Below are 17,620 nucleotides of genomic sequence, written 5' to 3'. Positions count from 1 at the left end.
ATGTACAGACACGCCCATGGCGATGAGAAGTCGCCATCAGATAAAGTCTATGCTCTCTACCTGGTCTTCAACAAGTGTAAAACCATGTAAAGATTTATATTAAATATGTAAAGAATATACTCCCTGATCCAAAAAAAACAAAGCAAAACAAAAAATTATCGGTAAAGGGTGCACTTCCCGGAAGTATGATGTTAATGTGTAATACCTAATGTTTGCCTGCTCAGAAACAGTATAAATACAAGCTGGCAAACACAATCAGCACAGAGTAGCGGACATACATATTTCAGTATGCACACACTCAAATGGCAGCCTGAGGTGAGTTGCTGGGCCACAGCATCCAGCAGTACTAAGCAAGACAGAGGAGCAGTGACTGCTAATAGTGTGTGAAGGCACTGCTCTGTCACCAGGATTTCAGCATCACTGAAGGGAGAGCCCCATCCTTCCTGGCAGGCAGGCAGGCAGGCAGGCAGCTCCTCTAGCTCTGTGCTGGGGCTGGGGAGATTCCCTTGCTTTCCAGCTGCAATAGACTGGCTGAGGCTGAGGCACCATCTCATTCACTCACCTGCCTCCACTCTGTAACCCCAGCGGTGGCTCCTTCTTCTTCACTCACAGCCCCCTCTGACAGCTCAAGCTACGGAAGGCTCAACAAGAAACTCATGGAGATCTGATGTATACGAATCCAGCTTGGGACTACCAGTAAGTGCACATGCTGGCTGACATCAGGAGGACCAAACAAATGCACACTGGCAGGGCTGCAGCCCTGGACAGGCAGGGGACCCAGCACGAGCTGAACTGACTGGCTGTGGGAGCTTGCAGGGTGGCTGGAACATCAACAGACTGGTAGCACTTTTGACCTAACAGGGGCTTCACAGCACAAACCCACCTGGGGAGTCTTGTCAGAAAGCACATGAAGAGGGCTCACCAGGCCCTCACTTTCAGAAATGCCAAAAGATGATCAGGTATCTGCATTCCCAGATAGACAGTACAAAAGAATGAGACAGTGTTATCTGGATTTGGCAGACAGCTTTAGCTTGCAAAACACACTTCGAATTTTTAAAGAACATATATCCCTAATTTTCCACATCCAGGATTAATGTTATAATTTCCCTAAACCAAACATTTTTCTGAGTGTTAGCTGGATCCATTCTATTGAACTGCTTAAATTTGCTTCCTAATAACCCTGGTTTACCTACAATTCTTTCTCAACTGTTGAAGGCTTAAAGAGAATCTTCTCTCACAGAAAAATCATTTGCAGTAGCCTCCCTAAAAAAGGATGCTGCTAAATATATCCAGCTGTCTTCAACAGGAAAATACAGCAAGACATGCAACTCATTCTCTTTCTGGTTGCATATTTCGTTGGAGTTATTTATTCAATGTGTCCCTAATGACTACATCTAACCACTTACCTTGCATCAGTTCATTTACTTCCTAAAGAACTACCAGAATTTTTCAGGTGAATAATTTATTTAAACATTTTTCCTTCACATTTTTCTTGCTCCCTCTTAACAGTACTCTTGGAAAATAAACTCTCTATACCAGAAGTCCTAAATCAAAAAGAATGATCACAAAGTAGCTACATTGTGAACTGAAATATATCGCAACACATGGAACCAAGTGAAACAGTCCTCCATCTCTTGTGAATCAGTTCAAACCTAATTCAGTTTGGTAGCTGTCACCAGCTACCACTGGCTTCCTGCTGCTCTGTACCCCGTTGGAAATAAGTTTTTGATTCTCCATTTAATCCCTTTTGCCCAGATTCTTTCACTGAGTCTTTCTTGACCGGTCCAAAGCAGATTTTCAAGGCCACAGGTCATGCCCTCACTGCCTCTCTGCTCACAGTTGAGATGGAGGGGTCTTGGAGACCATGTGGGCGAAAGCCAAAACTGCTCAAAAGAAAACACTTCCAATGGAGCAAGAGGGACTAAGGGGCAGATACTAAGAGTCAACTGCACTACAGATGAGCCTGACAATTTTCAAGATCTTTCACAGATACCTTTCTGGCAGAGACTTCCTAGAGCCTTTCCTTTGGTGAGAAGGAAACACCAAAGTCTCCAAAATACACTTAGAAATTGCAAGTCCTAGAAGAGCCTCTTTAAGGCAAAGGCAAAGTCTTTCAAGGTGAAGCGGAAGCATGGAAGGTGTGGTGAAATCTGAAAATGGAAACAGTATCGGAGGTATTTACGTACATGATTCTGGCAATTACGGAAATAGCTAGCGTTGACAGGAATACACTAGGGATCCAGCACTTAAAATCTTGGTGGGAGAAAGACTGGGAACTAAACCATACAGATCAGTGTAGTCTCTACAGAAAGAGAGAACTGTAAGAAAAGACACACAGTTCTTGTCAAAACTGTTTGTTGTCTGCGGTTAGTGGTAATCTCCAGTGCCATCAATTAAGACCTTCATTTTCACCAGCCATGTTATGTTATAAGGAAATGCAGAAATTAGGCACAGTTAGAAAAACTAATGGAAGCAGAAACGTAATTTTTGCTGCAAACTTGCTTACACGTAGGTGTGCTATCACTTCTCAAAAATGACAACCCCAAAACTGCATTTATACATACTAATCTACAGATAAGTTACTCTCATACCCCAAAGAAGTCCTTCCTTACAACAAAGTACAACACTGAAGAGGCAAATATGCAATATTCTGCATTATAAATATCCATATTAACGTAAACAGCATATTCACAACAGGGCCGAAGAGGCCTTGCAAACGTGTGTCTATAAAACCACTGCTGTGCTCTAGGACTTACCAGGATTTTGGCTATTCTTCAATAAATACTATTTTCTCATTTGAAAAATTAATAAGGACTTACAAAATGGACAAAGTATCTAAACCAAGTACTTAGATTGATTGTATATGGGCACTGAATTGTTTACTAAAATCAGCACTAAGTATTAAGCCTCAAAAACTCCCTAGACACATATTTTATTATGAATCACCAGAACAAACCTATAGCTTCTAATTTTTAGAAAATATAGCTGTGAATAAACTCTCAGAAAAATATATTTTAAATGAAGGAAAAAATGTGATTAATGATCAAAAAAGACTTTCCTCTGCTTTCCTCTCAATAAATTTAAGGAATTAAGGAAAAATACAGAACAAGCACAATGACAATACAAGCTTCTTCTCTAACCACTTCTCCCCACACACTCCAGCAATACTCTGGAAGGAACACTGGCAGTAGTTTCTCAGTAACCAGGAATAACATTGCTGATAACAGCAATCCCGTTCTTCTAATGTCTGAAAACAAATAAGCCATCAACAAGTGGGAGGGGAAGCGGGAAGAGAATGAGAGGAAAAAAACCCACAACTGCAAACAGGGAGTAAGCTGCAGCAGGGAGTTCCACGGCGGTGCACACCGATCTCCCATCTGACAGCAACAGGGAATTTAAGAACAGCAGAGCAGAGGCACTCCCTAGCACAAAGTCGCACAGGACTGAGGAAAGTGCCAGAGCTGTAGGGAAAATAATGCACTCAAATCCCCAGGAAAACAGTATTTTTTCCTTTGATTTTCTTTCATAACCTGCACAGAGGGCATCTGAAATCAAAAAATACTCACTGGATTCTCTCTGACGTGACACACTCCACCAGTACTACTTAATTAATCAAGTGCATTGTTCTTTTCCACACTACAACTTGCTCTGACCTTTATCTTTTTTCTGACCGATTTTATTCCTTTTTTAATTCTGCCCTTCATTTTCATGGATTTAGTGATCACAAAATACATTGAGAGTAACACACAGTAAACATTACTGGAGGCTGTTGCACTTGGACTGTGATGTGAATAATCATCCAGAGGCGGGTGTTTGAGCTCAGAGCTCGAAGGTCACTCAAATACCCATCCTTATGAAGATCAACACTTCTGAGAAACAACCTCCAAAATCAAGATCTAAACCCAAGAGTGTTTCACAGTAGCGTGTATTTCTATTCCCGATGCAGGAACGAAACTTTCATTTCAGAGAACAAAAGGCATTAAACAGAGTATGTTGTCAAATGTGAGAATAGACGCTGGGGCTATGAAAGCATGCGAATAAAAAGTTCTTCTCCCTTACATCCCAAGTACAGGTGAGAGACAAGCAAAAAAAGAAAGATGGAAAGTCAGTCTAAAAAAGCAGAGAGACTTGATCACTAATCAGAGACAGAAACCCATCCAAGAGTCACAACTGTCCCTGCAGGCTCTGAGAGACAGAATTAAATTGGCTTAGTACTATATTCAAAAATGAATTTAATCAGCTGACATTAAGCAGGATTAGTCTGTGGTACCATGTTGCTCTCACAAACTGTCTCCAGAAGGGTAAGTGGAAGGTGAAATCCTGTTTTTCAGGATGAGATTACGTCTACGCACTGAGAGACACAGCAACGGCACATCTGACGAGGGCAGCTTAAAGTTGGTGCTGGCCATCCAGAGGGACCTCGACACACTTGTGAGGTGGGCTGATGACAACCTCATGAAGTTCAACCATGTCAAGTGCAAGGTCCTACACCTGGGTTGGAGCAATCCCAGGCACAGCTACAGGTTGGGCAGAGAAGAGATTCAGAGAAGCCCTGTGGAGAAGGACTTGGGGGTGTTGGTTGATGAGAAACTTAACATGAGCCAGCTGCAGTGTGCGCTCGCAGCCCAGAAAGCCAACCGTATCCTGGGCTGCATCAAAAGGAGCGTGACCAGCAGGTCGAAGGAGGTGATCCTGCCCCTCTACTCTGCTCTTGTGAGACCTCACCTGGAGTATTGTGTGCAGTTCTGGTGTCCTCAACATAATAAGGACATGGAACTGCTGGAACAAGTGCAGAGGAGGGCCACGAGAATGATCAGGGGACTGGAGCACCTCCCGTATGAAGACAGGCTGAGGAAGTTGGGGCTGTTCAGCCTGGAGAAGAGAAGGCTGCTCTTAAGATGATCTTAAGGACCCTTTCAGCCCAAACCATTCTATGATTCTATGACTATGATTTCATCTCGCACTATGAAAGGATGGTATGGGACAGATGAGCCAGAAGTGAGAGTTTCAGATTCTGCACATTTATTCACTGGCTGTGCAGCTTCATCTCTTTCTGGTTTGTAAAGAAGAAAGCCTTATCATAACCTCTGCCAGGAGTTTTTTATCCAGTTTCTCTCAGTCAGATCTGTCTCCTGGAAAGACTGCAATACCCTAGGTGAGATCTATTTATCTTTGTTTGTAAGGGAGCATGTTGGTCCTTAGTTGGAGAAACAAGTTCTGTGCAGGAGGCAGTTTCTGCGCTAACCTGGTAGGCTGCAAACATTGCGCATTTCATGGGCTCACCCATGACACCCCTCCTCTGCTACCAGCACCTACCAAGACTTCTGCTGCCTTCTCTATATGGCATACATCACAGTGCAGCCTGCAAGCAGAGTGGCAGTAGCTGACAGGAAGTAAGGTAGACAGAAACTACAGCCACAATCTAGAGGCAGATAGTGACAACTGAAGAATCAATGGTAACATGCTTAGGAAATCCAAACTGTTTCCCTGAGGAAGACTTGGAGGAAATGGAGTAACCCCTTTCAAAGTGAAAGTCCCATGCGTATGAGACTTAACAAGCCTCACCTTCTCATGCCTCCTTCTATTTAGCAAATTTAGTTCTGAGGAGAGGCATCTTATGGTCAGTGCAAGACAGAAATTCTCTTATTTGCAAAGCAGGCACATGCATCGCAGGCTGTGACTAGGGAAGCTACTGCTCACATCATTTATACTAACAAATATCTCAGCTCTGCCACACCAGAAACAAGCCAGACTTACCAGTCGAGACAGAGATGCTTTAGCCATCATTTAGCTAGTCATTAGGGAGGTGTTCCTCCATCACATGACACAGCCACATAGCCATATAAACTCTCAATCTAGGCTAGCAATGCCCCTCTTCCTCCCATGACTCCCCAAGACCGCATTCAGGCTGCATGACCTTTTGAAGCAGTTCACAGATTTTAAAAGCAAGAAGAACACACCACATGCCCTTCTCTGGCACCACATTAGTCACCCTACTTTAATGACAACTTCTACTGATAAACCACCCTGTGCACCTAACTGTCTTCCTCAGCGGCTGTATCTAGAGCCGTAAATTAAACATGCCCTTTCCCATACCCTGACAATGTGCAAACCACTAGCCATTGACACAAAGCCATTGAGAACATCAGCTAGCAGTTAGAGATGAAAAGCAGCAGTGATCAAGACCCCAGTTTTACCAGCCATTTGATGGGTGACCTTGAATCTCTCAGTCTATGTTTTCTCATACTTACAGAGAATAATCATATTTCTTTTCAGCTGTACTGAGAACCAGAGGTACAAGATGCTACTTACTACTGGTGTGTATCTACACCGCCTATTACTGTATGGAACTACAGATAAGAATGGCCTTCAACTAAACAAGCATAGCTACAAACAGAGAACATATGATTTTGTAGTATTAATTCTTAATTATTTCACTCTCCTCCAGGAAACTCAAGTCCACAGCTGAGCACGAATAAAGACACAAGATCTTTATGATAAGAAAAGCAAAACAATGGCCTGACATGACCTAACGAAAGCACAGGATACTACTCCCCCAGGGTAGAAATCTCCTTATTCCAAAACTTCCTTTCAAGTGCTCTGAATACGTTACTAGACAAAGAAACAAGAAATTCACTTTTGCAAGGCAGTAACTTTTTTTTTTTAATAGCAGCATCTGACATTATTCCATAAATCTTTCCAAAAAATCAATGTGCTTTTTGTCAGACGGGATCTTTAAACTTCAGAACAAAACAAATTTAGGCCTGAATTGCAGCACAAAGGTACACGCAATAAACTTTAAATATGTCAAAAGCTTCACTGGAAAAAGGTTTGCTGAAAGTTTATTATGGAGCTAAAGGCTAACACAGCATTGCTAGATTGACCTCTGTGCTGCTAAGTGGTGTACGGTGCTACCAACTCACAGGACTTGAGAAACAGACTGAGCTTTTAGCTGCCACAGATTTCATATTGGACCATGGAGGGCATCTCACAATCTGTCTTTGATCCCTATGATAACATTTCTTTCCTCTCTTCATCTATCAGATACATACATTGTAAATTCAACGTGTCTGAAGACATAAAGAAGCTTGCATCTTCACCGAAGCCTTTAGACATTACTACTGGGAAGATAATAGTCACCAAAATAAAAAAAAATCACTTATGTCACACAATACCAACATTTTACTATTTTCACACAGCTTCCTATGTGGAAAGCATTCTCAGAGGAGCACGTTCTGTCTTCCTCCCAAGACCTCTTTTGTATCCTTGTTTCCTATGTAAAAAAACCTGCAGTCCGCAGTATGTGCAATGTCACGCCTCTGTCTGTCTGTCTTCCCCTAGTCATTTCTCTCAAGACATTCAACAAAGAGGTAGCAATCTGAAAAGCACTCAGTTGGCAGAAGCTCATTCTAATTTCAACTTGTGCTGAAACAGACCAGAGATGGTCAGTGTCCGCATTAAGGGGAAAACTTTCCATGCTGATTCCTAAGACAGCACAGAATCTGCAGGTAAAACAGATGTACAGAGAAGCAAAACTGCTGAAAGCTGAAATTCACAACTACGGGTGAACCTGGATGCTAAATAAAAGTGGAAAAGGAAGCAAGTTTTAGCATCACAGCACACTGCTCAATTAGCTTGTCTTCTGCATGTTCTTGGACCACTCCAACCACCTCCTCACAAGACAAACCTGCTGCCAAGAGGGCTATCTCAGCAGCACAGATATGACCTGGTAAGTGTGACCTGGCCATCGGTTCAGGGGCCAGACCTTTGCCTCCTATTACACAACACCCAAACACAGCCAGAGACTACGTCCAAAAGACAGGCACTTAACAGGAGGCTGGGGTTCATGATTTCCACTGCATATTGAAAACTTGGAGGCATTTTCCAGTGCATCTGTTGGGTACAGCACTGAAAGAGGAGAAAACCAGGGGAGTGGGAAAGTTCTCAAATACACATACATACTTCACAGCAATGCCTCTCCAACCTCCTGTCCCACCACTCTTCCATCTTTGACCAGAATTTGAATGTCAGTAAGTCAAGATATATAAAAGCACTGACTGCAAGATATCCCTGCTAGAGCTGTTTCTGGAGCTGAGATTTGCTGCCCAGCATACAGCTGCTTCAGAACAAGTGTCCAGCCCTCTCCATGGCCCCTGCCTGCTTCCATGTCCCCATGCTGGACATATGCTATGCAGTTTCTTCTGTCTCATATGATTGCCACAAAAATCTACTACTGCAGACACTGGTTTGCTGCCTACTCATCCCACACCCAGTACTTGTCTAAAGTGGAACTACTCTTATTTAACATCCTGACAAATAGAGGAAACCAGTGCTGCCCTCTGACCCAAGCATTTAAAATCAGGAGCTAGTTATTCCCTCGCTGAATTCTGAAATCTGTCAGTCATCCTCTGTGGGATTATCCCTAGCCCAAATCTTGTCCTCAAGATGTTTCTGTGGGGAGAAACCTTCTATGTCAGAGATGCCTGTAAGATTGAGAATTGGAATGGACATCAACGGGGTTCTCTTGAGCCACCAATCACAGAATCATAGAATAGTTAGGGTTGGAAAGGACCTCAAGATCATCGAGTTCCAACCCCCTGCCATGGGCAGGGACACCTCTCACTAAACCATCCCACCCAAAGCTCTGTCCAGCCTGGCCTTGAACACTGCCAGGGATGGAGCATTCACAACCTCCCTGGGCAACCCATTCCAGTGCCTCACCACCCTCACAGTAAAGAATTTCCTCCTTATATCCAATCTAAACTTCCCCTGTTTAAGTTTTAACCCATTACCTCTTGTCCTGTCACTACAGTCCCTGATGAAGAGTCCCTCCCCAGCATCCCTATAGGCCCCCTTCAGGTACTGGAAGGCTGCTATAAGGTCTCCACGCAGCCTTCTCTTCTCCAGGCTGAAAAGCCCCAACTTCCTCAGCCTGTCTTCATACGGGAGGTGCTCCAGTCCCCTGATCATCCTCGTGGCCCTCCTCTGGACTTGTTCCAGCAGTTCCATGTCCTTTTTATGTTGAGGACACCAGAACTGCACACAATACTCCAGGTGAGGTCTCAGGAGAGCAGAGTAGAGGGGCAGGATCACCTCCTTCGACCTGCTGGTCACGCTCCTTTTGATGCAGCCCAGGATATGGTTGCCTTTCTGCAGCCGGCTCATGTTCATTTTCTCATCGACCAACACCCCCAAGTCCTTCTCTGCAGGGCCGCTCTGAATCTCTTCTTTGCCCAGCCTGTAGCTGTGCCTGGGATTGCTCCGACCCAGGTGTAGGACCCTGCACTTGTCATGGTTAAACTTCGTGAGGCTGGCATCAGCCCACCTCACAAGCATGTCAAGGTCCCTCTGGGACCTCTGTTAAGAAATGGCACCTGCCAAATGCTCCCACACCAAGGACCTTCAGTTATCAAGATTTTAAGGAATCTTTGGAAATACTAAATTGTTGAAGAGAAACTGGGATAAAAGTCTAGGGTTTAGGTAGTGGGAACGGAGGTCCTGTTGAAATGAACTTTTTAGCATTACACAAGGTGAAGATTGTTGTGATCTTCATACTAGGGAACAACTGAACAAGACTGGCCAACTGCTGACAGATGCTGCTCTAATATTGAGCAAGGATCCTTACTGGAGTTTCACATGGAACAGAAACGGGTGTCAGCACTGAATTGCTCATGAACAGGGGTCTCTGGCCTGGCTACCTAACCATCATGAGACGGACAGTTTGAGTTTGTGATGTGTATCTCACCGGGAGAAGGTTACAAAGGTCCCATCACCTGAGTGTCTCCCACAGAGTTTTCCAGGAAGGACACAGTGCAATGTTTCAGAAATCCTGAAGCCCTCAATGAGAAGCTGCTGCTTTGAAAACAGTGGGAGAAAAGCCACAAACCTGTAACAGATGTAAATACACCCCCCCCCCCCCTTGAGTACTCATTACAATTGCAACGCAAACCTTGTAAACCTGGAATGATACAGTATTGTCCCTGGTTCTGTCACAACCGGCTGTTTTACTAAAGTGTAACAACAAAACTAAAATAAACAAGACAGATGAACTTCAATACTGCCCTGTGGAAATGCAGGGTATCTGCCAAGAAATATGCTTGTGCTACTGCCACTGCAACGCAGAAGAGTGTGATCATTATCAGGTGAATTATAACCAGCAGCACTGGAATAATAATCTCACCTTGCTGTAAAAATACTTTTTTTTAAATTGCTGTCTTTTGCTACACATCACATATTTGTGTCACAAATTATATTAAAAACATACAGATACTAATGACACTTCAAATATACTGTGTAATGACAAACATGACTAAACACCTTTGAAAGTGATTTATTACTTTTTCCCCACACCTGATATGACAAAACGACTATATCAATTTATTTATTTTATACTATCAAAAGCATCCTTTTTCAAAAGTGGTCATTTCTTTCCACTATCAGTTTGTAGCATTCTGCTTCCACTTTTGCAATTTAGGCAACTCAGAGTTTCATCTGCTGGTGGGAGGGAAAAGATTTGAACAGCTAGAAATAAGTGCAACTACAAGAAATGGCCTGTAGTTGAAAGACAGATGACAGCAGGATAGAACACGTAACCAGAATATTTTAGAAGTCTAAAATTTTTCTTCCAATTGATATAATATGGACAACAGATGGGTTTTTAAACACAGCTCTTGGTACAACTTTGCATGTGAGAAGGAAAATAATTTGGAGCTCGTGGGAACAGGAGCAGATTGTTCTGTGGATCCAGTTGGTGTCATTCTACAGCCTTAAACTCTCCTGCAAAATACTGTAAGCAGAACAGCGGGAGTCCCAAAATTCCCCACACTGGCTCCAGCTCAATAAGCCATTTCTATTCACAAAGTATATAGAAACATTAAATGATATGGGTTGGAAAGGACCTTTAGATCATCTAGTTCCAACCCCCCAATATAAGCACATACGTAACTTCAGGAGCATGTGTAGGACCCAGTGATGCCACTATGTCTTTGCAATCTGCCTGAAGATAAAGTTTCACGTGGGGGTTTTGCTAATCAAGCACCAGATACACCAGGCAGATATTCATGGGCCTCGCTTCTCACTGCGCCTGTAAGTTAAGTTTTCCACCTGCCATAGCATTTTCTTCACATGCTAAGCAATGCACTTACCAAACTGCCCAAGATGAGCTTAGCTGCGTGTAGGAGGCTTCCAAGCAACAAAGGACAAGAGAAGCAGAAAGAACTGTGAACACACAGGACATCCTCCCAAGTACACAAGAAGCATCACTGACAACACAAAGGAAAACAATACAAGCAGTATCAAAAGCCTAAGTTTAATCACTTTAATTACTTAAATTCTTCCTGTTTAAATCTTAAACTAGCAAACTGAGGAAAAAAAAAACCTGTGGGAGAGGAGAAGCCAAGGCCACTCCTGGTTTGCCTTCTGTTGCTGGTGAGGTCCAAGCCTTGACCATCGTGATCTGGGAACCAGCGTATGGCTGTGAAAGACTATGAGCCCTGTGCACATCGCAATGAAGACTAACATTTCCTACGGAACATCCATTAATGACAAGAGTGTGTTGCTAACAAGTGGACATGGTGAAGGTTATGGGTACAGTGTAAAACCAGCCCCATTTGCAGGTCTCCTCAAAAGTCCTACCACTGCCTCCAGTTCTTCCAGACATTTACAGAGCTCAGTCGCAACGTCCTGTATTAAAAGGGAAACCAGAGCAACTGTGCTGTCATCAGATGCAGAGGGACAGACACCACCTGGCATAAATCGGGGGACTTGAACATAAATCCAAGCTGCCCATGGAACCGAGCCGATTCACGCCTCCCAAAGGTTTACTGCAGATGAGTCTGAGGGTGTCCCTGAGGGCACTATGCTGTTTCAGGAAGCACTGGTGTGCCCCATAGACCCCAAAACATTTTGTAGCGTTCCCAATAGCTATCTTAAGCAAGATTTTGCTCAGGCAGTTACCCCTCGAATTGTCCAGATACTTCAAATGCAAATTTGACAAAGTTGAATGAAGCCAGAGTAAACTGGCTGGTTCTGCATTGCCTACATGCACCCACTCAATAGAAGCATCTCTTCCCTCCACTTTGCAGAAGTGGAGTCAGAGTGAGTGCTAGTCACTCTAACACTCACCACAATAAAATGCCTTAAATCACAAATTTCCACCTCGAACTTTACCAATTTGTTTGGGAGGAAAAAAAGACCCTTTCTTCTTCTAAGCACAGCATTTAACATCTGGATGCAAGTCTATGCATGCTGCTCTTCTCCTAATGCCTTAGCTGCTGACTGTACCTTAGTTGGGCTATTTCCTCTCTTAAGCAGACAGAACTGTGAGTCCAGTTCTGGAGTCCAGCATGTAGCCTGACCTCTGTGATGATTTGTATGACCTTTAATAGCATAAATACTATGACCAAAGGTGCTCATAGTAAGTAATGCAACTATTGATTGCTCCGAGAATGGTCACTTAAAAACAGACACACAAACAAAGACAAGGTTCAAATCCTGTGGTCAGTTTTAGCACAAAACATCTATTGTTTCCCTATGGATCATTAGCAGGAGACAGCATCTGTCTACAATACATCTCCATAAGATAAGGAAGTGGAACTGACATAAAGAGAATGCAGCACAACAATGGCTTTTTTGTGCCTAACTCGTATTAATGAATGAGTTATTATCAGTGAATAATATGAAAATCATTCAGTGTAAGGTATTGTGAATTTTACCCCAACCTCACAAACTCTGAAGCAGAACCAGGAACTGAACCTATAGGTATTAAGTCCCCGCCTAGCCTGCTCGTCACTAGACAGTATTTCCTTAGGTAGAACATCACAGTAAATACATCTAGTCAGCTGTGTACTGTTGAGCTTGTGTGATCGCACGTCACAGACAGTAAAACATACCACCACAGAAGGGATATTCTATGCATACAACACTGTCATTTCTAGTTTCATTGCAAAGCATTTGAATTCCAAGTGTAAACGCAAGCATTAAAAGCGGTTTTACAGGTGAAATAAAATATACACTGAAGCAAGGACTGTCATTCTAGTCTTCAGGGTATCTTTAAGTATAAAAAGTCATCATTCCATTTCAAATCTACAAAAATGACACATCAGCAGAACGAAAAAACTTCTCTCTAATGCACCCAGGCACCTTACTGCAATACACCAGCAGAACAGCCTCACTGCTGAAGGAATTGAACTGGCACAACCACAACAGAAAGGATTTTAATCTACAAGCACTGCACTGTGGAAAGCAACTGCTCAAACAAGTATGCTCTATGCAGATAAACCAAATCTTTCATAATGCACTTCGAAAAACAAATTCCATGCACAAAGCAAGGTTTCGCTACAAACGTCTCTGATGTGTGGAAAGGTTCAGCTGAGGTAAAGAAAGACAGCACACTGATTTCTGGCTGGTGAAACGAGCTCTCCACAATATGGAAGTGTTTTGTATTGATGCTCCCAAAGAAACACGTACTGTGGCAACACCACTATGGTCTTCAACTCACCTTGGTAAGACTGATGGCACATTCAACGCACCCCCATGGCCAACCTTGTCTATGACTGCATAAAAGCTTTTGCTTCTCATCCCCACAAACAGCAGAGCCATCGTGACTGGTGTTCTGTCTCTTCCTAAGCAGCAGCATGTTCACATGGGACAGGCTGTGGGGTAGCGGGACTGCAGCAAGCACAACTACAGGAACCATGCAACATTCTCAAATCCATTTGTGTGACAAGGAGCTAAGGGCACATACCCACTCAGGTTATGTTATACAGATTTCAGTAGTTCCTAGGGGCTGATTCCACACGCACAATAGCTTTGGGGAAGCTACAAAATGTGTGTGTTTGAGCAATGCAGTCTGAAGAAAGCATGGCCTTTGCACATTCAGAAATCATACCAAAGCATGCAGTATAATCGGAGTTAAGAGAAAGTAAGCCTGCAATAATGAGAAGATTTCATTAAAACTCTCCTGTCTCAATCTATTCAGACTAAAACTTTGTTTTTATCAATCTAACTGTACATTTGGGGGTTTTCTTCTTGAAAAACACTTGTCTGTTACGACAGTGCTCTTGCAGATGGACTGGTAATGAAATACAAATAGAATGCTGAATATGAAAAATGTGATGTGCAGCACATTTTTTCTTTCCTTTACTTATTTAATTGTAATTTGCACCTAGTCACTTTCATGCTGAGCGTCTCACGTAGTTAACTGGTGTAAATTAAATTTCACCTTTTTTTAACGGGAAAAAGTGGTGAACGTGCATTGGTAACTGCTTCAAGATTTGCTGCAATATGGGAACAACTCAACCACCTGAAGACACTTAAGGGTTTGAATCGACAAGACACTTGGCCTTTTAACAAAAGCAAGGAAAACGGAACAAGCATGTAGAACAACTTGCAGGGCAAGAAATCCCTCTCTGCAGAGCCTTGTGACTGGGACTATTAACCTCTGAAGATCTATACAAGGACCTTAGGGTGTGAGAGTTTATTCCCGAGCAAGCCACTGCCTGCACACACACTGTACACCGCCTCGCTGCCCATGCATCAGTGCCACTTGCAGCAGGTACTTTCATCTGGCAGCCACATCCTCACCCTATGCTGCTCTCTCCAATCACACTGATTCCAACCGAAATTCCACCTGAAATCAAGGCCAGCCCACACCTCCCATGGCAGATGGTGAACAGCCCTCACTCATTACGGGCGCTGAGCCCAGCAGCACCCGTCTGCTGTCGCTCCAGCCTGTACCACACAGCCACGGCTCACATCCCGGCAGCCCTCAGCTCACCCGTTGCCCCCTCAGCCAAGGCCTCAGGCACAGGCTCTCACCAGACGACATGACGCAGCCACCACAACACCCCCTGCAGCCACCCTCCACCAAAATGTGGGGTGAAAACTCCCACAGGCCCCATGGTGCTCCCTGCTAGCCTCCTGGCCTTACAAGTCCTGGCGCTTAACAGAACTATGAGGACCCCTCATCCAAAAGAGTAAGGGCAATTCAAGTAAAGGACACTCAAAGCCTCCTAATTAATCACATAGGAAAACTGTGCCCACGCTACTATTGATAGCACGCACAGAAATTTCAGTGATGCCCCTACATAATATTTGCCTGCATTAAGAAAATCACGGAGTTGCAGAAGGACTTAACTGTCAGTTAGCCAAAACCCACTACAGGGCCAAAAGTAAAGAACACTGGAGTCGGTACAAACAGAAAGCATCTGATGAACTTTATATTTGGTTATCATCAGGCAGATTCAGGAAAAGGTCTTTCTCCACCTACAACATCTTGGTGTCCTTATGTGCCACTACTCAGATCCCCAGCTCTACACTTCTGCTGCTGCAACACTAACATATGACTACACAAAACTAAGTCAATTCAGCACAACAAATGAAAATTCTCCTGAAGACAAACATTTCTTGTGAGTTTTAATGAAATTTCTTGTAAGTCCGTTCTGAAGGATGTTGTACTGACAGTGCACGAGAAATCCTGCATTTGTTTGGAAAATAAGGATGTAATGAGAGCAACACGGTCCACTTCCGTATAGTGCCTTTTCGACCTCCCTTGGCCATGACCTGAATGTGTGAGAAAATACTTTCCTGTGTGAGAAAGGACACGTTTCCATCTGTGCTTGTTCATCTCCTCCTCTCTGTGCTGAGATTATCAGCAATGGCGCTAGCTACAGAAGTGGCTTACAGATGTAACTGTTTCTCATTATAGCATCTCAACTGCTATCTGTCCCAAAGCATAATCAGCTACTGTGTACGTATGCACGTATGGTAGTCTACAAGATAAGATCACAAATATCAGCACTCGGTTTTGAGTATTTGTTGTTAGCAACAATAAAATCTGAGAATACAGCAGTCAACAACCCTATGCCACAGTTTACAGCTATTTCATTTCTGGGTGAAAGGAAGAAAAAATACAGATTATTTTTTTTTGTGAAAATCTGAGGGAGCAGGACAGTTTGAAGGGGAATTCAGAAGCACTAAATTATTCCTTTCCTAAAAAGTCATTATTCCCACACCTTTCCTAAAGACATGCTATTTTCATGATTTTATTTCCTAACATTATTGTTTAATATTCGTATCCACGCTACTAAAGCAACAAGTCATCCCAGGCTTAACAGCTCAGCATGACTTTGAAGATAAAAACTGAGTAACAGCAGAGAAAATTGTCAAGGAAATATTATTATAGAAAGATTTAACTTAAAATCAATTGCTTTTATTCTAATGCATTCATACAATCATTCACTCCCCTTTTCCATAAATTGGTTATAAAATCTCTCGAGACAGAGGACTGTTGTGTTGTATACATGCCTAATGACCCTATAGGGGCGTATTAAAAAGAAGAAAAGAGATTTATACAACGCTTTATAGGGGCAATCACAGCTCATCAGATTATTTTCTTTTACACGTGAAAGCAGTTCAAATTAAGACACTTTACCCATTTATTACTCTATAGTGGTTTTTCAGAGGAAAAACAATGGTGGGGAGGTGGTGGGAGGTGCATTTGGCATGCACGTATATAAAACCTTCCAAGGACTGCACATGCCTGAGCAAATTCACTCTTCTGTCTGTTAAACATTCCCATCCCAAGGCTGTTTCAAACCACATCTTCATGATGAATACCTGGACCTTGTCTGTACAGCTGAGAGTACCAACACGCAGTATTTGATTTCAAAACCCAGTCATATCCTATTCCACAAAAGCTTGGGTGCTGTTATTTCTTTGCCTATCTTGCCTCTCCCTGACTGCAAGCATCTCACCAGGCATGATCCGTGTTACGTAACTCCAGCTTGTTAAAAACAGCAGTTACTTAGCTAGGTAGGGTGATAGATTAATGAGGTAAATCCAGAATGTGCTTATTGCAGATGCAGACAAAAGCTGCTCGTCAAATAATATGCCCATGCAACATTAAGCAAATGAATAAGCACCACACCAGCACTGTTTACGTTCAAAATTAATTCAATCTTCCAAATTCAGGATCCTGTACTCTAGACTACTGAGTGCCTCTTCTCACGCCACAATATGCAAACTCCCTAGCGCGTATGAGCTTGATGTTTTTAAAGAGCAACCCACCCCCCCAGTCATTAGAGAATTAACAGTTGAAGATTGAATTAATTCATTTCACTCACAAGAACACTGTGCTGCTTTACTGTTTTGGCTGACTTCGATGAGACAAAATCCTCCTCCCCAACTTAGCTGCAAAATGCTTGTGTTTCTCAAGCAACCATTCTTACTCATGCCCCTGTTTTGGTTATGAAGTGTAAAAGCAGCAGCCAGAGAGGGTTAAACTGCAAGAAGCAAGTCTCTGTATTCCAGCAAGGCAAAGAAATCTGTTCAGGCCCTGTATATTCAGCATTATTCAGCACTATCGGGACCACATGCTGGCATCCCTGAAGGCCCACCTGACAGCATGTCCTCTATACTATGCAAGTGATGTGGTCTCCCCAAGGCAGATCATCACCTGACCATCCTGCTCTTTGCAGCTGAGCCAGTATCCAGTGACATGCTCCGGGGAGCAAGCCATCGCCACATAACTGTATTCTCTTCTCAGGCACTTCTCCAGGGGGAAAGGGAAAAATAAAATGCAAAACTAAACTGCTCGTATTTCTGGCATCACCACCACAGC

At 43.2% G+C, this 17,620-nt stretch overlaps 1 protein-coding gene across 4 annotated transcripts in view; it reads right to left on the bottom strand.

The window, feature by feature from the left end:
• The window catches only part of HIVEP2 (HIVEP zinc finger 2), a 146,835-nt gene that overhangs the window by 110,598 nt on the left and 18,617 nt on the right, over window positions 1–17,620 (bottom strand). The gene's annotated exons all lie outside the window — the stretch shown is intronic.

Source organism: Lathamus discolor, chromosome 5 (assembly GCF_037157495.1).
Source record: "Lathamus discolor isolate bLatDis1 chromosome 5, bLatDis1.hap1, whole genome shotgun sequence".
Taxonomy (NCBI): Eukaryota; Metazoa; Chordata; class Aves; order Psittaciformes; family Psittacidae; genus Lathamus; species Lathamus discolor.
The sequence above is the reverse complement of the archived record's forward strand: the minus strand, read 5'-3'. Positions and strand labels throughout refer to the sequence as shown.